At 39.7% G+C, this 22,392-nt stretch overlaps 1 protein-coding gene across 1 annotated transcript in view; it reads left to right on the top strand.

The window, feature by feature from the left end:
• LOC311142923 (teneurin-1-like) overlaps positions 1-22,392 on the top strand; it is a gene marked incomplete at both ends in the record, with an annotated part of 157,136 nt that overhangs the window by 46,073 nt on the left and 88,671 nt on the right. The gene's annotated exons all lie outside the window — the stretch shown is intronic.

Genomic DNA, 22,392 nt, shown 5'->3' with positions numbered 1-22,392 from the left:
CACTGTGGTTTCACACTATGATGAGAGCAATAGTTTTCATCCTCAGTCAGTCTAGATTACCATAACCCATTTTCCAATGTAGAACGGATGTTACCATCAAATGGTGTAAGACTTTAAAATCACAGTAAACATTTGGGGGACTTGAGCGCGAGCGCAGTCATCTCATGAAAATCCAATCGACTGCTGTGAGGAGTGTGACTGTGAGGCGAGTACACGCTAATGCGTTTTCGCCCCAGCCCAAGGACTCCTAGGGGCTTTGTAAAAGCTTAGCACAGCGGGGCTCAGGGACTGGGGGGCTCCCTCGACTGACGGATGTGAGATTTGCTTATTACCCTGCACCGTGACGAAGCCATGACTCCCAGTCCATTAATCCTGCCCCAGCACACGGCTCCCTGACCGGGGGTACAGCCCAGCCTTCCTCACCGCAAAGAGGAATCGCTCCCAGCAATTAGGCCTGATGGGTAGGGGGCTCCAGATGACCTCCTGTGGGGGGCATGATAGATCTCTTCTTTTAGAATTGATCTATGAACCTGTTCCTCCCTGTCTTCTGCATCCAAAGGGTGTTCTCTCCTGTCTCCACTCAAGGTTGGGTCCACTTACATGAATTCTCTGTGTTCAAACCAGGAACTTCATTTGAACTCTGTTTCTTAAGTTGTTCTGAAGGTCAACAACCGCTCCTCTAATTTGATGTATTGGATGTTAGAGAGTGGAAGTCACAACAGAATTCACACATGCATACCATGTAGTGTGTCTGAAGGTGGAATGCAATCCATTGAGTCTTAGTGTTGTGTCCTCATGGTCTGCTGTGTTTCACGCTCTGACTACAAATGATGCTGTTTGGTATTCTGTCACTTCCATCCAGACATTATTTTATAGAGTGGAATTGCGCTTATATTAAATCTCTTCTTCTATATGTATAACAAGACATCCACATTATACTTATACATTTTTCTCAAAATGTAGGTCTTCCTCTAAGTCAGGGGTGTCAAACTCATTTTAGCTCAGGGGCCACATGGAGGAAAATCTATTCCCAAGTGGGCCGGACCGGAAAAATCATGGTATATATAACTTAAAAACAACAACTTGTTTTCTTTGTTTTAATACGATCAACATACAACATCAAGCTGGAGCCTGAGGACAGTGTGTCCAAAATAGTACAAGCACAACATCACTATTAATCATAAAACACGTCAAGTTTATTTGAAAATTCTAAAGAAAAAGAACACACAAACACACAATGCCTCAGTGATTAACAGAACTGTTTCACAGATCACAGAACTATATCAGGGTGTCATTTCTCAGGCAGAAATGTAGATAAAAATAATGAAATCCTGTTCCCCAAACAAGTGCAAGAACCACAGAGTCAAGAATAGGTTAAATATACAAATAAAATAAAATCAATTAAAAACAATAGCACATCAACATAAAAACATATAAACATAAATCTGAAAGCGTTGCTCAAACTCCCGTAACAGTCCCGTTATTTTATCTTTGAACCGCTTCATGTCTGCCACATGTTGGGTCGCGCACACATTTTTCAGACAGGGGAAGTGAGCTGCATCACCACCGGCAAGTTGCGTCTCCCACAATGACAGCTTCAACTTGAAAGAACGTATGCTGTCATAATACTGCGTGACAACTTTGTTGCGCCCTTGCAGCTGTTTGTTCAAGTTATTCAGGTGCTCTGTAACATCCACCATAAATGCAAGGTCCTGCATCCATTCTGCGGAATGAAATTCTAACACTGGTTTGCCCTTTTCTTCCATGAACTGTTCAATTTCTTCTCGTAAATCAAAGAAACGCCTCAGCACAGCACCTCGGCTTAACCATCTTACCTCAGTGTGGTATGGCAGGCCATAGATGTGGTCTTTCTCTCTGAGAAGGCTGTCAAACTGACAGTAATTCAGGCTTCTGGATCGGATTAAATTAACAGTTTGGATGACCACCTTCATGACGTTATCCATCTTTAATGACTTGCAACACAAAGCCTCCTGGTGCAAAATACAGTGAAAAGTCAAAAAATCACGTCCTCCATTTGCAGATTGCACTTTCTCTCTGAACTTTGTCACAACGCCTGCTTTTTTCCCGATCATTGAGGGCGCACCATCTGTAGCCAGCCTGACAGCGCGGGACCAGTCCACTCCGACCCTGTCCAGCGCGCCGACGAGTGCGGTATAAATATCAGCTGCTGTCGTTGTATCTGTCATCGGCACCAACTCCACAAACTCCTCGGTGACGGTCAATGTGTCATCAACTCCGCGGATGAAAATGGCCAGTTGTGCAACATCTGTAATGTCCGTGCTTTCATCAATTGCAACCGAAAACGCAATAAATGACTTTACTTTTTGCTTCAACTGGCTGTCCAAATCCACTGAAAGATCGGAAATCCTGTCTGCAACTGTGTTTCTTGTCAGGCTGATATTTGCAAAAGCCTGCCGCTTTTCAGGGCACACAATCTCCGCTGCCTTCATCATGCATGTTTTTACAAATTCACCCTCACTAAATGGTTTTGAAGCCACTGCGATTTCATTAGCAATGAGGTAGCTAGCTTTCACTGCAGCGTCACTGATGTCTCGGCTGTGAGTAAACACAGACTGCTGTTTCTTCAGACCCGCCAACAGTTCATTCACCTTCTCTCATCTCCGCTGTCCTTGAAAGTTGTCATATTTGTCGGCATGAAGACTCACATAGTGGCGACGAAGGTTATATTCTTTCAGCACTGCAACATGCTCTGAACACACCAAACATACAGCTTTCCCATTCAATTCCGTGAATAAATAGGATTACCATTTTTCTTGGAACACTCTGCACTCTGCGTCCACTTTTCTCTTTTTTGACAGAGACATATTGGGGCAATGAGGGTGCCAAAGCACATAATGTTAAAAGTAGAAGCCGTAATAAATATCGCGGGCAAAACAAAGTAGCTCATTGGCTGCACGTGCTTGACCTACTTGCTCTGTCCCGGTATAAACAGTTTGCTTGCTTAACACAATTGCTATTGCGCCATCCAGTGGACGCAATTGGAACAGCAGTTTATTTTATAGAAAAATTGCAGCGCATTTTTATACTTAAATTTTTAAATTTTTTAATTTTTAATTTTTTGAAATCATCTCGCGGGCCGGATTAAACCCGTTTGCGGGCCTGATCCGGCCCGCGGGCCGTACGTTTGACACCCCTGCTCTAAGTGGTTTATTGAATATTGTGAAGACAAAACAGTGTCTCCAGCTATTACTGTATAGATGTCTAATATTTTGTGTGGAAGTAAATGTAGCTTTGAAATGGCACAATACCCCCCCATACTCCCCCTTTAAGGCACATACACACCCAGAGGCGTCATGCCCGTAGGGGGCACAGGGTGACATGCCCCCTCAGTTTTATTTATTTTATTTATACTGAACAAAAATATAAACGCAACATGCAACAATTTCAAGATTTTACTGAGTTACAGTTCATATAAGGAAATCAGTCAATTGAAATTCATTAGACCCTAATCTATGGATTTCACATGACTGGGCAGGGACACAGCCATGGGTGGCTCTGGGAGGGCATAGGCCCACCCACTTGGGAGCCAGGCCCAGCCAATCGGAATGAGTTTTTACCCACAAAAGGGCTTTATTACAGACAGAAATACTCCTCAGTTTCATCAGCTGTCCGGGTGGCTGGTCTCAGACGAACCCTCAGGTGAAGAAGCCGGATGTGGAGGTCCTGGGCTGGCGTGGTTACACGTGGTCTACAGTTTTTAGTCCGGTTGGACGTACTGCCAAATTCTCTAAAACGACGTTGGAGGCGGCTTATTGTAGATAATTAACATTCAATTATCTGGCAACAGCTCTGGTGGACATTCCTGCAGTCAACATGCCAATTACTTGCTCCCTCAAAACTTGAGACATCTGTGGAATTGTGTTGTGTGGCATAACTGCACATTTTAGAGTGGCCTTTTATTGTCACCAGCACAAGGTGCACCTAGTAATGATCATGCTGTTTAATCAGCTTCTTGATATGCCACACCTGTCAGGTGGATGGATTATCTTGGCAAAGGAGAAATACTCACTAACAGGTACAGTGGGGAAAAAAAGTCATAGGTACACGTCAACTATGACAGACGAATTGAGAGAAAAAAATCCAGAAAATCACATTGTAGGATTTTTTATGAATTTATTTGCAAATTATGGTGGAAAATATGTATTTGGTCACCTACAAACAAGCAAGATTTCTGGCTCTCAAATACTTATTTTCCACCATAATTTGCAAATAAATTCATTAAAAATCCTACAATGTGATTTTCTGGATTTTTTTTTCTCATTTTGTCTGTCATAGTTGACGTGTACCTATGATGAAAATTACAGGCCTCTCTCATCTTTTTAAGTGGGAGAACTTGCACAATTGGTGGCTGACTAAATACTTTTTTTCCCCACTGTATGTAAACACATTTGTGCACAAATTCTGAGAGAAATATGTTTTTTGTGCGTTCTGAAATGAAACATGGAACCAACACTTTACATGTTGCGTTTATATTTTTGTTCAGTATAAAATGTTTTGTTGTTGTTTCTCTGTAATAATACTAGCCACCCTAGCAATTTCATGAAGTTGGCTTTAGCTAGCCCAAATACAGTGAGGGAAAAAAGTATTTGATCCCCTGCTGATTTTGTACGTTTGCCCACTGACAAAGAAATGATCAGTCTATAATTTTAATGGTAGGTTTATTTGAACAGTGAGAGACAGAATAACAACAAAAAAATCCTGAAAAACGAATTTCAAAAATGTTATAAATTGATTTGCATTTTAATGAGGGAAATAAGTATTTGACCCCCTCTCAATCAGAAAGATTTCTGGCTCCCAGGTGTCTTTTATACAGGTAACGAGCTGAGATTAGGAGCACACTCTTAAAGGGAGTGCTCCTAATCTCAGCTTGTTACCTGTATAAAAGACACCTGTCCACAGAAGCAATCAATCAATCAGATTCCAAACTCTCCACCATGGCCAAGACCAAAGAGCTCTCCAAGGATGTCAGGGACAAGATTGTAGACCTACACAAGGCTGGAATGGGCTACAAGACCATCGCCAAGCAGCTTGGTGAGAAGGTGACAACAGTTGGTGCGATTATTCGCAAATGGAAGAAACACAAAATAACTGTCAATCTCCCTCGGCCTGGGGCTCCATGCAAGATCTCACCTCGTGGAGTTGCAATGATCATGAGAACAGTGAGGAATCAGCCCTGAACTACACGTGAGGATCTTGTCAATGATCTCAAGGCAGCTTGGACCATAGTCACCAAGAAAACAATTGGTAACACACTACGCCGTGAAGGACTGAAATCCTGCAGCGCCCGCAAGGTCCCCCTGCTCAAGAAAGCACATATACTGGTCCGTCTGAAGTTTGCCAATGAACATCTGAATGATTCAGAGGAGAACTGGGTGAAAGTGTTGTGGTCAGATGAGACCAAAATAGAGCTCTTTGGCATCAACTCAACTCGCCGTGTTTGGAGGAGGAGGAATTCTGTCTATGACCCCAAGAACACCATCCCCACCGTCAAACATGGAGGTGGAAACATTATGCTTTGGGGGTGTTTTTCTGCTAAGGGGACAGGACAACTTCACCGCATCAAAGGGACGATGGACGGGGCCATGTACCGTCAAATCTTGTGTGAGAACCTCCTTCCCTCAGCCATTGAAAATGGGTCGTGGATGGGTATTCCAGCATGACAATTACCCAAAACACACGGCCAAGGCAACAAAGGAGTGGCTCAAGAAGAAGCACATTAAGGTCCTGGAGTGGCCTAGCCAGTCTCCAGACCTTAATCCCATAGAAAATCTGTGGAGGGAGCTGAAGGTTCGAGTTGCCAAACGTCAGGCTCGAAACCTTTTAATGACTTGGAGAAGATCTGCAAAGAGGAGTGGGACAAAATCCCTCCTGAGATGTGTGCAAACCTGGTGGCCAACTACAAGAAACGTCTGACCTCTGTGATTGCCAACAAGGGTTTTGCCACCAAGTACTAAGTCATGTTTTGCAAATCAATTTATAACATTTTTGGCATGCGTTTTTCTGGATTTTTTTGTTGTTATTCTGTCTCTCACTGTTCAAATAAACCTACCATTAAAATTATAGACTGATCATGTCTTTGCCAGTGGGCAAACGTTCAAAATCAGCAGGGGATCAAATACTTTTTTCCCTTGCTGTAGGTTCCCAATCTCCCAACCTCATAACTTGCTACCAAGAAGCCATTTCAGGCTATCAATAAAGTTAGAGTAGCTATCTTTTCCAACTGTCTTAGCTGGCATGCCTGCTGACAAGGTTGGTAGACTTTAGAAAAGCAAGCAATAACTAAATGTACTGAATAAGTCTCAGTTAGGACTGGATCACTACGTCAAACCAACTTCTTTTTGAATTACTGTCAGAAAAGAAAAAATGCTGTTGGGTTATTCTGAAGCACAATGAACCAAAGCAGTGTCAGGAACACCTGCATACATTTCATTCAGCAGAGCATACAACAAACCTTGTTTAGAATAAACTGTCATGATCATAAGACCACAGATTACCTGTTATTGTTCATTTGATCAATTCTCCTTTCCAGTACAAGGATCATGCTCACACCCACATGCTCTTATGACTGGTGTAAGCTACTGCACAACAATAGTTAGCTGACTTGCATTACTTCCAACTCATTGTCCTCTGGCTACCAGTGTTCTACTCCCAAGCACGTTCCACATTCATTATCTCTAATAAATTGCTACATTTAGAATCACAAAAGGTTTGCATTGTTTACTGCTCAAAATGTGCTCGCACAGTACGATCTGGAAAAATCTGCTTCCTGAATCCATCTTCTACATGGCATGAAAAGGTGTTGCTGGTCTCTGAAGGTATCAGCAGAACAACTCCCTTGTGTCATGTCAAAAATATGTATTTAGCACATGCTGTGGAATCGCTCAGTGCTTGTCCCGATAACTTTCCTGTCTTATGTGACACATTTGATATTGAAGGGAAAATAAGTTCTGCACAACTTGATGCCTTCTTCAGTGGGATACCAACACAGTTGCTAAACCGCGGCCCCATGGGGACATCATTTGAGATAAGACGGATTTGGGTAGACAGGAAATGTAGCTCAGCAACACTAGAAAGCTGCAGGTAAAAAGGAAGTATGGAAACCAGAGATAGGTTTGATATATTCAAGCATTTTCAAAAAAGACCACTGAATGTTTCAGCAAATTGTTTCTCAAATTGAGATGTTTGTTTATTGTATTTAGTTTATTGTTTGATACTTCATATTCAGATATGGCAGGGCCACTTGTAAATTGAGCAATGAATCTGGAAGGGAAAAAATATTTCCCCTCTTTTAATATTTTCCTGCTGATGGCCAACAATTGTTTTCAGAGAGTTTTGTTTCGATTTTATATTCATGTAAACTATATTGGTGTTTCATGGAAACACCCCCGATTATTTTGCGAAAATCCCACCTTACTGGTGTAACTCTCATAGAGGACCTTGGGGTAAGATTTGTGCTCATGAAGGGAGGTTAGGATTATAATTAATTGATTGGTGTTCAAAATATCAGCGATTTAAACATAGGAAAATGCACATCTTTACCTGAATCGATCAAATCAAGGAAACGTCAATATGTATTGCAAAGGCCACAATCGAATGAGCAGCATGAGTATTTAAATGTTATGATCTCTCTGGCATTACAGATATCTCTCGCTATCTTACCCAAATCAAATCCAGCCTACCTTTTTAGAAATAAAGGCACACACTTTTTAATGGAATTACTTGAGGACTCTTGAACTGAAAAACTGACAAATGCTGCCAACTCTAAATTGAGCTCTTTAATCACCTGAATAAGTGTGTATTCAGAATAGCACTTCACAGGTGAGTTGAGCAACTATTTATAGTCTGAAGAGGCCCCTTATTGTCTTCATATTTCTCTCTAGTGGACATCACTGCAACCACCCTTGCTGGAATTCTAAGGGAAACTGTCCTCAGTAATATCAAAGATATCCCGGATTGTTCCATGGTTGTGTGTCTCCATTCTCAACAGAGCATCACTAGAAGAAAACACTTTGCACTCTGTGTCAGTAAGGTCCCTGGGTAACAGCCCCGACCGATCGCTCAGTGGCTCTCTGATCTAGAATGTGTTAAAACAGACAACACAGTGCAGTGTCTCAATCAATCAAACAACCTGTTACATTTGTGTTGCACTTCTTGCAGTTTGTTTGTCACCAAGCACTTTAATCTAAGACTTTTTTAAAAACGTTCTGAGACATGTTCCCAGCAGGGGACTTATAAGAGGAAAGCTTTCTATTCTAGATGACAACAGGCGGAATGCAGTTCAGCTGCAAATTGTTTTGAAATGCACTTTCAGATAATTGCTCACCATGAAAATGACAGGAAGTAAGCCTTGTTTTTGAATTGTGTTTTTCACAATTGTCTTTCATAAGGCTCTTTAAAGAATTTACATAATTATCATCAGTCTCTCTCATTTGATTGTTGACATCTGTAGAGATTCAGTACATTATTGGGAAACAGTTTATTGAAAGTTAATGCAACAACCATCTCCTGGCAACACACTATTTTAATCAGCAAATCACAGGAGATGTGGGTAGACTGAGTATATAAATGTACCGACTGAACTGTGCTGACCCTTTGTTAGCATCGTGATAATGAATGCATTCTGGCACTTGCTGATTCTCAATCTTGTAACATCCCCATTGTTATGTCACCTCATTTTGATGAAACTGAATTTGGACTCCAGCATAAGTCTTACACAATGCCCCAGGTCCATAAATTGGGACCTAGATCATATGTAGCCAGTCTAACAGCTGTTCTACGATCCCCATGCGCCCTTAAACTGTGCTTACACTGGGAATGGCCTCCGTCGCATGGTATCATGCCAGGAAGCATGTGTCCATTGGGAGTGACGCATTATCCTCTGTTATATATCTGTCCTGCTGTCTATTCCCCTTTGAAAAGCATGCATGATCCCAACTATATAGTCTATCTGTTCTGCTGTCCACTCCCCTTTAAGAAGCATGGAGGGCCATAAGCCCTAAGAGAGATGTGGCATAGTTTCAGCCGCTGACAGCTCTGCCCTTCAACAGCAAGGTTGTCATATCTCGCCATGGATGGCTGTCACTTCTGTAGGGGCCTCGTGGGAAGTCAGTTAAGTTCTCTCTTTTAATGGAGGGTGGATAATGGTTTGATAAAGTAATATATGGTGTCAACTTCTGTCAGGCGTGCCGTGAGTCCTGCCAATCCCATTGGACATTGAGGAGACCAATTGATTCTGCCCTGTCAGGAACACTGGGTACACGCACAGTTAGGCAGACCCCTACAGAGCAGCTAACACCGATCAATACCGCTTTTAATTGCCTGATTCACTGCCTCTTTTTTTATACTTGTTATCTCCTTGCTTTTTAAAGATACATCAAGGATGTGACTAAGAAGAAGGGGTTGTATTTTTGTCCTACTGTACACGCTAGCTCATGGCCAGACCAAAGCTACTGATGGACAATGGACCATGTATTTTGGTTGCTTTCTCACAATGTTTTCCTGGGATAATAGAGTATGTTCCCGTCCTCATAGGAGGCTATTCATAAACGTTCTGAAGACATAGAAAATACAATGTGTGAGCTGATTATTTAAAGCAAAATAAACTTGAGGAAATAAATAAATAAGGGTTGAGATGACAGACCCTGTGGAAACAACAGCTGTGTACATGTTGGTAACAGCCAGAAACTGTCAGAAGCTGTCATATTGCTGGAGGTTTTGAAGCTCTCTAGTGCAGTGTTTCTTCTCAAATTAACGATGAAGCTAAGGTATGGAGAAAAATTGAATTAATTAATAGGCTGTGGTGTGGTTTGTACATTTTGTACAGTGCACTTTCTCTCTATTGTACTCCTTCTATAAATAAAGCTGCAGCCACCCGTGTGGACACATAACCTTCACACTCTTCCTGACTGGCATTTGAGGGATGGGAGCCATGAGTGTCTAATCAAAATCTCAAAGGCTAATCTTAGATGCAAGCTTGTGGAGCGTGCACTTCTGTCTCAAAACAGTATCTATCTCAATTCATTCCTTCCCAAGCTAATCCTTTAATTAGCTGCGTGGCTAGCTCGCTAACCTCAAAAGTAACCAAATGTAAGACTGGTAATGTGTTTGTATCTTGAATATCTCATTAGGTGTAAGAACCACAGTGAAATTCTCCTGGCAAGTGCTTTGCATTTTTAACTATCGTCATATAAGAGAGAGAGAGAGAGCGAGAGAAACCTTGACATTTGTTGATTGCTCAATTAAGTATTTTCTTCAGTTTCTTCTCCATCCATTTTGCAAATACTCATGTTCAGTAATGATATTGGATCCAGTAGTCAAGGTTAACATGGCTGTTTCACCCAAATGCTTTTTAATTGTTTTTGAATGATTCCTGTTGATTACTCAGATTGGTCTTTGATAGGGTTTGTTAGGGTTTGTGTCATTGCAGTTGACAGATTTTATGATCCCTCCTATTCTAGTCGTGCTTTTCTTTCAAGTGAGAAAAGTACAGGGTTTGTGCGTGTGTTACGCCAAGATAAGCTGGATCAGTAAATAATGCATGTCAGATCAGATAAGTATACAGAAAGGCTTGCCCATAAAACGAGGCTATGAATCTAAGAAAGGAGAATTTACTGGCCACAGAACAACATGGTACACCCATTCATGTCAAATGGGCTTTCACACAATGGCCTCTGTGTCTGCCAATCTATCCGTGCAGTAAAAGCATACTAAGGGTAAATGGATAGACTTCCTCTGACCTTTGTATATCGTTTTATAAAAGAGGATCAATACCCGAGCCGCAAGCGGTGACACTTTATCACCAATGCACCATCTGGTACAGAACAAATTTTTCTCACCTGAATTATTACAACCGTGTCTACAATCGGATCCATAGACAATAACCGGGGACTATTTAAACATTGGCTCTGTCCTGTATTGCATTAAGAATAAGTCCCCGATGTAAAGAGATTATGTGAGCCACGATGAGGCTGAATGACGGCCTCTTGGTTGTAAAAGATCTGATGTTAGTTTGCTGTGAGATTTATGGGTATGTGCTGCGGCCCTATCATTCACAATCACAGATCATCTGTGAATATCAATGTCATAGCTCCAAATAAAATTTGGACAGTGTGCGTCTGGTCAGTGAACTAGCCAGATGTCGTAGCATACTCATTTGAAATAGCTACTATATGTGAAACATGTTGATTTCAGTAATTATTGTCCATTTCCCTCTGAAATTGGGTTATCTTTTGACATGTTGCACTATAAAGCATTAAACCATGTCATGGTGCCCACAGGCCTTCAGCAAACCACGACTGGTCCTCAGTGGTTTACGCTTAAAAAAAAACAGTCAGGATTTAAATGAGAATAAATACTTATTTAATGATGAAAATATTAATTTCCTGATTTTGATAAGACCTACAACTGCATTTTTTCCTATATGAATTGCATTGGACACATTTTCTTTAGCTTTCAGTGATTCCATGTAATAGCCCCATATTGTTGAGTGAAGTCATGGTTCAGAATGATTCAAATATCACAAAACATCACTTTTGGAGTTCAGTTGTCTCGTTAGATGGAAATGCCCGAGGTTGGTTCAAGAAGATGGGTCATGTGTTTAATCTCATGGAATGACATTACCCTTGTGTAGCGTGTAAAATCATGTAGCGCTTTCTACAATGGGACCATATTAAAGTGCTTAAATATTCCATTCACGCACCAGGCTACAACAAATGCATTTTCAAGCCCAGGCTAGAAGAGACAAGGTCAAATTGGGGGAATAAGAGAGTATTTGCCTCTCTTCCTCCTGTGTATTATCCACCATGAATAACTATGCCAGAGAATAAATATATTTATGCATGAAGTGGATAGTCCTATTTTTTTGGCAGAGGTGCTTGAGAGTGTCATATAAGGACCCTGTTGGCATATACGTGCTGTCAACTGAGAGATTACACAAATATGTGGACCAACATTTCAGTTATTTTATGTATAAAACAGGCCAACAGTGCTCTTGTCAATCTGCTGCTCAGTTTAAACATATTGTGCAACCCAGCCTGGCCTGTAAACATGCAACCCTGCCTGGCCTGTAAATATGCAACCCTTTTCCTTCCTCATCACCCAGGCTAGGCATGAGTCACACTGAGTAACTTGACCTCCAATCCACAGTCAACACTCTTGAGAGGTTCTGTCAGAGTGGTAAGACTCTTGGTACCTTAATTAATCCTTTACCATATGGTTTACATACAGTGCATACAAGTCCTCATCCACAGTGTCTATATGGTGGTTCATCAGTGTCTATACGGTGGTTCATCATATGTTGGAGAGGAAGTCTAGGTTTATGAGCTGTGAAGGACAGCTGCTGTAAATAAACATGTATTAATGAAGAGATTGAATAAGTCACAGTGTACCCTTCAGGAGCGTTCTGCTTGTTTTCTGAAAGGAGCCAAGCCATGGGGAAGGACTGTGCAGAAGAAAATGTTCCTCACAAGCATTACTGATGAACATTGTCATTGTGCAAGGGGTACTGTATGGTACAACTGTTGCCGAAAGCAAAAATAGTTGATGTGTGAGATGATTAGGCTACTCCAAATTCTCCACCTTTGGAAGTAATTGCGGTAGTACTTTATACATGGGGTTTTATTTTCAGAGATTATTGCAGTAGCCTCTGAGGGGTAGGGGATAGGGAGCCGCTCTTCTAGAGTGCCTGAGTGCTGTGTGTGTTTAGCCTCGGCTGTGTTACTCAACACCAGGCATTTTCATTGTGGCTGGCTGATATACCTTTCTATATGCTGAGAGCAATTTCAATAATAGAAGGTCCTGCTGTGAAAGAAATTGTGTTAAAGCCTTTGGCATTAAGAGCTTTCTCATGTGTTTTGCAAAGTCCCAATCTGATACAGTATATGTGTGTGCTGGTTGAACAGCCCTTAAGCTCCAGTGTTACAGTTATGTGGCTGGTGCCAGCAGGTTTGTTGTGCACCATTGTTGAATCACTTAAATTCACATTTTTACTTAACGCTCTATTTTTATAAGTAGTTCAGCAGCTAAGAAACCCTGGAAAAGATAACTGTTGTTGTGATGTTTTCAATAATGACTGCCACAACAGAGACTTACAATATATAAGGGTGAGGAGACGGGTGAAAGGCCACATGTATTGTTGTTGTGCAATAAAGCTAATGTTATTATATTAAATTGAATTACGTTTGACTTTTCGATCAAGTTTTTCTTGATACCGCTATGATCTTATTAGAATGTTGCCTTTTTGTCTGGTGTCACATAAATATCAACATCAAATGAAAGGTGATGAATGAAATATACAGTATAATCATCCTAGATTGTGGATAATACTGCAGTACTCATCTATAGCCATGCAAAACCAGGACACACTGAATTGAATCTTCAAATTGCCCAAAGTCGGTGCTTGCTTTATGTAGGGAGATTACATAAAGTACACTACGGCAATTTACACTCTCTCTCTACCTCCAGCTGGCTAGTCCAGTTTTTGCACTCCACATAATTCATTTTCATTTAAGGCCTCTCTCCGAATCTAAAACTTTCTGATAGGCCACGTGTTTAGAGCCATTTCTATGAAATGTCAGGTGCAGTGCCAAACCTCACACAAACTAAGGCCAGCATTACTTGCTCTTATATAGCTCCATTCCCATCTCTCTCCATATGCAAAAGGAATGTGAGTTTTGAAATATAAATGTCAATAGTAAGGAAGACTGCAGTAACCCATGGGGAGGGGGTCACACTCGGACAATCAGAGAGGGGGTTTATCATTGTGGCCCAGGTGGCGCAAAATAATCAAAGGTCTGACTGCACGGAGATGCTTGGGGAAAATGGTTACAACGGGGGACCAGAGTGTTTGTGTCTCAGGTGAAGAGGGTGGATCTGATCTCCATCACGTAGGACTTGACATAGATTAAATAGATTAATCAAATCTCACATTGTTGTCAATTTCTGCTCAATCTTGCATGCTGTAATTGTATGTGCATTCGTAAATCAGGTCCTTTCTTGAGTTGGGCTCTGGGATGCAACAACCGTTGAGCATCTGATTTTATGGTTGATTGTGGAGGAAGGGGGTTGAGTGTGTTGGAGTATGTGAGTATGTGCGTGTGTGTTTGTCCCGCATCTGTTGTGGGGGGATGGGGATGTTGGGGGGAGTATGGGATGGACCGCGGTAATTGTTTGCTAGGATAATACTTGCTTGTCAATAAATTAAATGTAATACAATGGCAATCCGGGTTATATGTTAAAATCCTACGCATGAACTGCCAACATTATTACGCATATTAATTGATAATGATGGAAAATAAGATATGCAAGATATTTGAATAGATATATATTTTTAAATAGTTATATATATAGAGAGAGGTGACAGCATTGGAAATGCTTTTGGCGGTTAACCTGCTTCTGTTTTGTGGGTGGCACTGTGTGCTGTTTTCGATGGATGGGTCCTGGCCTCTCGGGGCCCTAGGGATCCGAAGGGACGGGGGTGGGATGCCGATCACTGGGATGACTGCTCAACTTGGGATGGGGAGGGGCTTTAGTGGGGGAATTAGTGGAGAACAATTGGAGGGTTACTTAGTAGCAATGCAAATATCACGGTACAGCTATATGGACACTCAATCATTACAGTGTTTTTTATTGGTAAATTTACAAACATATATAATGATAAATAGACTTGAAACTTGTATCTCATTATGGTGTATGGTGAAATAAGTATAGCCAGTTATAATTGTAATGGCTTAGCTGATAATAACAAAAGAATAACATTCTTTCATTCACTCATTCAACAATTCTAGATGAAGTTGCGTGGAAAAGGCAAGGTAGATGGATTATTTTAAATATGTTATTGGACCATAAACAGATATGGCTCATTAACCTTTACGGACCAAATAATGATGATCCACACTTCTTTGACAATATATATAATAAATTATCAACCCTGCAAGCAATTCAAGACAATATTATTATGGTGGGGGATTATAATACTGTTTTAAATAGCTCAATGGACCGTAAAGGAAATCACACCACAAACAATCACCCACATGCTCTTAAGGAAATCGTGAATGTCATGGATACATTAGAACTAGTAGTTATATGGAGGCTTAAATATACTGATCTAGTGAGATATACATGGCGGAGACTCAATCAAGCTAGTCGTCTTGACTTCTTTCTTATCTCATTCTCGTTGGCACTAAAAGTTAAAAAAGTGTTGATAGGGGACAGAATGCGGTCGGACCATCATATAATTGGCATATACATTACTCTTACTGAATTTCCACGTGGGCGAGGATATTGAAATGTAATCAAAGCCTATTGGATGATAATTTATTTTTAACTAGGACAAAGGAATTTATAACTGACTTTTTCCCGACATAACATAGGTACAGCAAATCCCCTTATTGTATGGGACGCCTTTAAATGTGCCTTTAGAGGCCATGCAATTCAGTACTCATCTCGAAAACAAAAGCAATTTAGGTCAAAGGAGTTTATACTAACAAAGGAAATAGAAAGTCTAACAGAACACATAGATGGCAATAAAAACTGTAACATAGAGGCTCAGAATAAATTAGAGGAAAAACAAAAAGAAATGGAGAAACTTATTCAAGAAAGATTAAGTGTAATATATTATAAAAATAAAGCAAACTGGATGGAATATGGGGGAAAATGCACCAAATGATTTCTTAATCTTCAACATAGGAATGCTACCAAAAAGAATTTAATGAAACTGGTTTCAATTGACGGAGTCACCCATGATTCACCAAATGATATTTTGAAGGAGGAAACAAAGTACTTTAAGCATATGTTTTCGTTTCAGTCGCCTCCATCTCCTCTAACTAAAGCTAATTGTAGAGATTTTTTTTTCTATTGATAATGTAAAATTAACAGCCATACAGAAAGACTCATGTGAAGGTGAAATTACAGAGGAGGAACTTCTGGATGCAATTAAAGACTTTAAGTCTGGGAAACTCCAGCGTTATTAGCATGCTTTAACCACTCCTATGTAAATGGTAGATTATCTGACACTCAAGAAGATGGTCTGATCTCATTATTACTGAAACAGGATACAAGTGGAAAATATAAAGATCCAGTACATTTAAAAAATTGGAGGCCCCTTACACTTCAGTGTTGTGATGCAAAAATTCTAGCAAAATGTATAGCGCATAGAATTAAAAAGGTATTGTCGGATATTATTCATTCTAATCAGACAGGTTTTTTACATGGAAGATGCATTGGAGATAATATAAGGCAAGTATTGGAAACAATAGAACACTATGGAAAATCTGGGAAACCAGGCCTGCTATTCATAGCAGACTTCGAAAAGGCATTTGATAAAGTACGACTGGGATTTATATATAAATGCCTGGAGCATTTCAATTTTGGAGAATCTCTTATAAAATGGGTCAAAATCATGTATAGTAACCCTAGGTGTAAAATAGTAAATAATGGCTATTTCTCAGAAAGCTTTGAACTGTCAAGAGGAGTGAAACAAGGTTGTCCACTATCGGCATATCTATTTATTGTGGCCATCGAGATGTTAGCTATTAAAATCAGATCCAACAATAATATCAGGGGATTAGAAATCCAGGGCTTAAAAACAAAGGTGTCATTGTACACTAATGATTCATGTTTTCTTTTAAATCCACAACTAGAATCCCTCCACAGCCTCATAGAGGATCTAGATACATTTTCTAACCTCTCTGGATTACAACCAAATTATGACAAATGTACTATATTACATATTGGATCACTAAAAAATACAATTTTTACATGACCATGTAGTTTACCAATAAAATGGTCTGATGGTGATGTGGATATACTCGGAATACATATCCCAAAGGAAATAAATGATCTCACTTCAATACATTTTAATAGAAAGTTAGCAAAAGTAGAAAAGATCTTGCAACCATGGAAAGGTAAATACCCTGATTAACTCTTTAGTATTATCCCAGTTTACCTATTTGCTTATGGTCTTGTCTACGCCTAGCGAACAGTTTTTTAAATTATATGAGAAAAAAATATTCCATTTTATTTGGAACGGCAAGTCAGACAAAATTAAACGGGCCTATTTATATAATGAATATGAATTTGGAGGACAGAAATTATTAAATATTAAAGCATTAGACCTATCACTAAAAGCTTCAGTCATACAAAAGTTATACATAAATCTGAACTGGTTCTCTAGCAAATTAGTAAGATTGTCTCACCCAATGTTCAAGAATGGCCTTTTTCCCTTTATTCAGATTACAACCTCTCACTTTCAGTTATTTGAAAAGGAAATCATCTCCCAAATATCACTATTTCTAAAACAAGCCATAGAAAGTTGGTTGAAATTTCAATTTAATCCTCCAGAAACGACAGAACAAATAATGCAACAAATATTGTGGTTAAACTCAAATATACTAATTGACAAAAAAACTTTTTTTTTGACAAAATGTTTAAAAAAGGTATAATCTTCGTAAATGATATCATCGGTAGGACTGGTGGAGTTATGTGGCACATGCAGCTAACAAAAACATATGGAAATGTCTGCTCTACCCAAAATTACAACCAAATAATTGCAGCTTTACCGCAAAAATGGAAGAGGAAAGTGGAAGGGGGAGAAAGTAAGGAACTTGTCTGTCGGCCTTGCATTAAATAACATAATTGGTTAAGGAAAACTGTGATAAATAAAAAAGTATATCAGTTTCATTTAAGGACAAAAGGATTGACAGCCGTCCCATATAGATTGCAAAATAGTTGGGAAGAGATTTGAGACGTACCGATCCCATGGCATAGTGTTTATGAACTGATACGCAAAATGACACCGGATTCAAAACGTAGAATCTTTCAATTTAAATGATTATATAAAATTCTTGCTACCAATAGAATGTTATTTATATGGGGGATACAATCTTCCCAGCTCTGCAGATTTTGCTGCGAAGAGACAGAATCATTAGATCATTTGTTTTGGTACTGTCCATTTGTAGCTTGTTTTTGGACACAGGTCCAGGAATGGCTAAAGGATAGCAATATTTACCTGGAGCTAACCCTGCAGATAGCATTACTGGGTGATCTGAAAAGTCATAGTCAATCGATCAATAATATAATAATACTCTTAGCAAAAATGTTTATTTTCAATTCACAATCTGTAGAAACAATGAGAATAGAAAGGTTCAGAACTTTTGTAAAACATCACAGTACAGTTGAAAAATATATGGCAAATAGAAATCCTATGTGGATGGTGTTAAGAGATAGATGGGTGGTGTTGAATGGAGTTGAAGGATGGGATTAATAACAACTAACAACAAATAATAACAAGATAACTAATAATGTAAGCATACTGTGTCCATAATAAGTATATAGGTTGTAGGTTGAGAGCTTTTGTGAAAGAGCACAGTTAGAAAGATATGGCATATAGAAGCAAACCGGATGGACGTCATGAAAATGATCGGAGAGGTTGAGAGTAGAAGAAGTTCAGGAGAAAAAACAAATAAAGTATAATTATTGTCAAATTGACTGTGTCCATAAAATGTAAATAGTAAGTATAAACTGGAAGTAGACCTAAGCATTGTTGTTCACTAGTTTACTCCAAGTAGGGAAAGGGTGGTGGGGTTGGAAAGTAATAAAGGGGAATATATATCTATTTTTAAGAATATGTATGTGTATGTATGTGTGTATATGTGTGTGTGTGTGTGTGTGTGTGTATATATATATACAGGTAAAAGTCAGTAAATTAGAATATTTTGAAAAACTTGATTTATTTCAGTAATTGCATTCAAAAGGTGTAACTTGTACATTATATTTATTCATTGCACACAGACTGATGCATTCAAATGTTTATTTCATTTAATTTTGATGATTTGAAGTGGCAACAAATGAAAATCCAAAATTCCGTGTGTCACAAAATTAGAATATTACTTAAGGCTAATACAAAAAAGGGATTTTTTAGAAATGTTGGCCAACTGAAAAGTATGAAAATGAAAAATATGAGCATGTACAATACTCAATACTTGGTTGGAGCTCCTTTTGCCTCAATTACTGCATTAATGCGGCGTGGCATGGAGTCGATGAGTTTCTGGCACTGCTCAGGTGTTATGAGAGCCCAGGTTGCTCTGATAGTGGCCTTCAACTCTTCTGCGTTGTTGGGTCTGGCATTCTGCATCTTCCTTTTCACAATACCCCACAGATTTTCTATGGGGCTAAGGTCAGGGGAGTTGGCTGGCCAATTTAGAACAGAAATACCATGGTCCGTAAACCAGGCACGGGTAGATTTTGCGCTGTGTGCAGGCGCCAAGTCCTGTTGGAACCTGAAATCTCCATCTCCATAGAGCAGGTCAGCAGCAGGAAGCATGAAGTGCTCTAAAACTTGCTGGTAGACGGCTGCGTTGACCCTTGATCTCAGGAAACAGAGTGGACCGACACCAGCAGATGACATGGCACCCCAAACCATCACTGATGGTGGAAACTTTACACTAGACTTCAGGCAACGTGGATCCTGTGCCTCTCCTGTCTTCCTCCAGACTCTGGGACCTCGATTTCCAAAGGAAATGCAAAATTTGCTTTCGTCAGAAAACATGACTTTAGACCACTCAGCAGCAGTCCAGCTCTTTTTTTCCTTAGCCCAGGTGAGACGCTTTTCGCGCTGTTTCTTGGTCAACAGTGGCTTGACACGAGGTATGCGGCAGTTGAAACCCATGTCTTTCAAGCGTCTCTTGGTGGTGGATCTTGAAGCCCTGACTCCAGCAGCTGTCCACTCCTTGTGAATCTCCCCCACATTTTTGAATGGGTTTTTTTTCACAATCTTGACTAGGGCGCGGTGATCCCTATCGCTTGTACACTTTTTCTGACCACAGTTTTTCCTTCCCTTTGCCTCTCTATTAATGTGTTTGGACACAGAGCTCTGAGAACAGCCAGCCTCTTCTGCAATAACCTTTTGTGTCTTTCCCTCCTTGTGCAATGTGTCGATGGTCGCCTTTTGGACAGCTGTCAAATCTGAAGTCTTCCCCATGTTTGTGTAGGCTTCAGAACTGGACTGAGAGACCATTTAAAGCCCTTTGCAGGTGTTTTGAGTTAATCAGCTGATTATTTTGTGGCACCAGGTGTCTTCAAAATGTAACCCTTACACAATATTCTAATTTTGTGACACACGGAATTTTGGATTTTCATTTGTTGCCACTTCAAATCATCAAAATTAAATGAAATAAACATTTGAATGCATCAGTCTGTGTGCAATGAATAAATATAATGTACAAGTTACACCTTTTGAATGCAATTACTGAAATAAATCAAGTTTTTCAAAATATTCTAATTTACTGACTTTTACCTGTATATATATATATATATATATATATATATATATATATATATATATATATATATATATATATATATATATATATATATATATATATATGTGTATATATATCTGTGTATATATATATATGTATGTGTATATATAAAAAAAAAACATGGGGGATTGGAAGTGATGCAGACAATTACATTGATGGAAGTTACAATCTATCTGTAATATTAAGCTGATCTACCCCTTTAGAAAAAATAAAAAAATAGTAAGGAAGACCATGCATAATGCACCATGTCCAGCACTTGAAAGCAGCGAGGTGAGGGGGACTGCAGGGCCAGCCCCTTTGTTCTGTACACTCCCATGTCTATTGAGACACTGAGACATGCTCTCTCCCCTCTCCAGGTGAAGCTAATGTGCTTCCCCTCTCAACTCGGGTTCCCTTTTAGAAATAGAATGGGTATAACACAGTAAGGGCCTTTTGCACGCATTTTCCATTTCAGAAGCATTTGTGTATTTAAAAATAAGCACTGATCCTTTAACATTGCAAGTCAACGTGATCATGTTTTGTATTGACAAAATGAGCGGGAAAAGAGTTCCCAGTGGCTTTTTATTTGTTTGTGCGTCTCATTGCTGTGGGAGGAATCAGGCTGGCAATAACACTTGTAGACACATGCTCTGGAGTCAAAGTCATCAATAAACTGCTCTCTTGCCTGGACCAGGGCCTAAGTGGGTCAGCTTCACACCTCAGTGTTCCTGACACCGCAGACAAGATGCATCTCCACCAAGATGTGTAGCCTGATGTCCCTCTGGCCTGATTCAATCTAACCTGATGTAGTGTTTCAATGCAGCGTTCTTGTTCATGCAGCCAGTTCTTTCTTATTCAATCTGGATCTCTAACTGCACATAGTTATTATTCAATGAAACCATCCAAAACTGTGAAACAATATACCTACCTCTTCTCTGGATTGACAGCCTGTGATGGGGTTATCATAAACAACTTATACAGGGCGTCTGTAAAAAGTCAAACTATGTCATCTTCCAAGCAGGCTGGCAGAGTCGAAGGAGCTGCCATGGATATGTATTTCTAATGTGCCTTTTTTGTGTTGTTTTGCAGTGTATTGTTGTCAGGCTCTGGCTGGCTGCAGTCAGGCAGCACTTAGAGCAACAAGCTAATCTAAGAGAGGATCAGTGAATGGCCTAGTCTTAATAATGCATGTGAAAGTATGACCCAGTGTATTTACATTTTTCAAGGATAAAGCATGTCTGCAGGAGGTCAGGTGTACTTTTAAGACACTTTCAATCCAGCCAGGGGTTTTGTCTTGAAAGCATGCGCTCAGAAGGAAATTCCCGGAAATGGCGTTTAAGTCACTTGTGGTAAATTGAGGCCATGTTATGGCCTGCCTTTAGAAGCTACTGGATGATTAGAGACCAATCTCAAAATGAAAGATTTTTCTGAAGAACCTTTCAGAAGTGTACATACTGTTCCTCTGAGGACTCGAAGGCTCATGTTTACACCTAAAAGGTTTGGTTTTCTGTAACAAGGTGAAAATAACAAAAATGTAGCAGCGCCAAACAAGAGACATTGAACATAATGCCTTGGAAACATGTGCAGGGGCTTTTTTCTATTTGTTTGAGTCTGTTTAGATTTTGGCATACATTCTGGAAACTATAATGTTCTCCAAGTTAGCCCCTTACAGGGTTAGAAGCATAGATTTGGTTTTTCATCTTCTTATAACATTCACAGTCATATTTTTTCTGGTCACGTCTGTGGTCTACACAGTATTCTTCAGATCATAGATCACAACATATTATGTTTTAAGATTAAGATTGATCAAATAGTATTTTATCTTTTTAATAATTAGCCATTTGAGCCTTGGATTCTTTAGTGGGAAAACTACCCTCCCAAACAACTTACCCTCCATGCATCTACAATAATCATTTCCCCCAATCTGATGGAGTTCAACCTGCAGAATGGTGTTATGATCATATTTTTCAGTCTCTTTTACATTGTTACCTGGTAAATATCAATACTCTGAAAAGGGAAATGATGGAGGACTTTAACAATTAAACAGAATGAATGT

The sequence above is a fragment of the Coregonus lavaretus genome (assembly GCF_964263955.1).
Source record: "Coregonus lavaretus genome assembly, chromosome: 15".
In the NCBI taxonomy this organism is placed as follows: domain Eukaryota; kingdom Metazoa; phylum Chordata; class Actinopteri; order Salmoniformes; family Salmonidae; genus Coregonus; species Coregonus lavaretus.
This window is presented reverse-complemented; position numbering and strand designations above follow the sequence as displayed.